Raw genomic sequence first — 3082 nt, forward strand, 5'->3', positions numbered from 1 at the left:
TTTTTTTAGTTTTTATATGAATGTTTGGAACTGAATAGACATCTAAATTAAAACCATTTTCTATACTTATTTCTGGACTATTATGCTATAGATTACAGAACTCTCTCGTAAGAGAGAGGGTCAAGTAACTTAAAAACAGCCTCCAGGGGGTCTAAGAATAAAACACTAAATTTCTCTTTTAAGGCCAACTTACTTATTTAAAACAATATCATTCTGAGGGTGGCAGTCACATACACTAGGATTGAATGGTGTTAAAGGAAATTACTTGCCTGAGAACACAGTTTCATCTTCTGAGACATGTGAACCTATAACACAACTCTTTCCCTTAGAAAAAAGATAAAAACTTTCATTTCGTTTGACTCTATCTTACATCACTTCTGGGTCATTTATAACAGGACAGATGTGTAGTTCTATTATTGCAGTTACTCAGTATCACCTCTTTGGACAAATTAGAATGATTTTTCTCTTGCTTCGTTATGTCTTCATAGTTTTACCTTAAGAACACCCAGTTTTCCCCTCTAAATATTTGAATTCTTAGATTTTTCCTCATTTAGTAAAATTATTTTTATATGAAGATTAGTCATCATTTAACTTTTTCCTAAACTCTGACAGCTTGTAACTTTTGTTAACAATTCTCTTAACATTTGTTTCATAATTTTTCTTTAAGAAAGCACATTAAAGTAGCATGGTATGTTGAGCAGTAGCACTGTAATGTGTCATACTAATGACAGGAGGACTCAATTCAACGATTTTTTATTTATTAGGTCTGTGCTGAAGGGGCGGTATAAAGGATTAAAGAAACACAGAAACCACACAAGTAGTAGCCAGTTGCGGTGGCACAAGCCTGTAGTCCCCAACTACTTGGGAGGCCGAGACAGGAGAATCACTTGAGTCCAGGAGTTTGAGGCTGCACTGAGCTATGATCCTACGCTGCACTCTGGCCTGGGTGACAGAGCAAGACCCTGTCTCTAAAAACAAACACACAAACAAAAAACACCCCCCCCACACACAAGTATGTAATACACTCCAGCTCATGATCTTAACGGAAAGGCAAGACATGCACATCTGAAATTATTTTTCACAAACTGCAGAAAGCATTATCAATGCACACGAAAATAAACACATACCAGTATGGACATTTACAGTAACATTAACAGCAACCCCCTTTTGCTATTGATAACCAAGGCACATGAGTTGATAATACTTCTAATAGCAGCTAACAATTACTAAGTACCTTCCCTCTGCCATGCACTTCGCACAGTTCTAACCCTTCTAACAATCCTGCCAGGCATGTATTATTACCCCTATTTTTATGGAGAGCATAAGACACTTGCTCAATACTGCAGAGTTTATGAGCAGCGATACAGAGGTTTGAGGTTTGAACCCAGATCTCTGACTCCCAAGTCCATGCTGTTTCACATCTTTGTGGACAGAAACATCATGATTTGTGGAAAAGTCTGATTTCTGTAAATGTTTCTCATGCCAAAAGACAGCAACTGAGAATCCTAAAACATTTTTCTCCCATAGGAAAAAAACCTCGCTGCTCTATCAATTAAAATTCTAAAAATTTTAAACCAATTTAATATGAGGTGTTTTTGCTGGGAAAAGTATAGCATATTGTTTTAAATCTATCACTATAACACGGTATGCATGAGTGGGGAGAAACAGTTTTTGGCACTGGTTTGTAGAAAGGAGCTTTTAGAGTACAGTTGGCCCTCCACATCCACAAGTTTCGCATCTGTGGATTCAACCAACTGTGGATCGGAAAAAAAGAAAAGGTGGTTGCATCTAACCTGAACAATGTAGAGATTTTTCACCCTTGTCTTTATTTCCTAAACAATACAGCATAACAGCTATTCATATAGCATTTACATTGTATAGTATTAGGTATTATAAGTAATCTAGAGATGATTTAAATAAATACAAGAGATGTGCAAAGGTTACATGCAAATACTACACCATTTTATGTCAGGGACTGGCCCACAACTCCACTTTTTTATAAATCAGGAAACACTTGCTCTAGTGCAGTGGTTCTCAAAGGGGACTAGAGCATGGGCATCACCTGGGCACTTGTTAGAAATGCAAATTCTCAGGCCACCCTAGACCATAAAGTCGGGGTGCAGCCCTGCGGTCTGTGTTAAACAAGCCCTCGAGGTGATTCTGATGCACATTGCAGACTGAGAACTGCTAGAGCAACACAGTACTGACATTTGAACAGAGTCTGTTTAACTCCAAAAGCTATGTAGTTTTTAGCAGTGTTTTTTGGTGGGTTTTTTTTGGGGGGGGACTAGGAATTTAAAAAATTTTTAAATTTTTTAAAAACGCACATAACATAAAATTTACCTTCCATCTACATTTACCTACATTTTTATGTGTTCAGTTCAATGCTATTAAGTACATTCATATTGTTTTGCAACCCTCACCTTCCATCTTGAGCTGTTCATCTTGCAAAACTGAAACTACACCCATTAAACACTAACTCCCTATTCCCTCCCCTCCCCTCTCCCCCAACCACCATTCTTTCTATCTCTGTGAATTTGACAACTCTAGGTATCTCATATAAGTGTAATCTAGAAGTGTGCTTCACTCAACACCCTCAGTTGCAGAGTCAGGAAATTATAAAAAAGTATAAAGAAGAAAATGAAGATCACTTGATTCTACTGCCTAGAGGTGAGTGTTACAGACTGAACTGTCTCTCCCCAAAACTCCTATGTTAAAGCCCTAACCCCCATGTGACTGTATTTGGCGATAGGGTCTATGAGGAGGTAATTAAGGTTAAATGAGATCATAAGGGTGGGCCCCTATCTGATAGGATTAGTGTCCTTATAAAGAAGAGGAAGAGACACCAGAGAGTGCTCTCTCCCTCTGCCATGTGAGGAAACACCGAGAAGGCAGCCATATACAAGCCAGGAAGAGGGTCTGCACCAGCAACCGAATGTTTGGCACCTTGATCTTGGACTTCAAAACAGTAAGAAAATGGGTCGGGCGCGGTGGCTCACGCCTGTAATCCTAGCTCTCTGGGAGGCCCAGGCGGGCGGATTGTTTGAGCTCAGGAGTTCGAGACCAGCCTGAGCAAGAGCGA

Source organism: Propithecus coquereli, unplaced genomic scaffold, assembly GCF_000956105.1.
Source record: "Propithecus coquereli isolate 6110/MARCELLA unplaced genomic scaffold, Pcoq_1.0 Scaffold158, whole genome shotgun sequence".
Taxonomy (NCBI): Eukaryota; Metazoa; Chordata; class Mammalia; order Primates; family Indriidae; genus Propithecus; species Propithecus coquereli.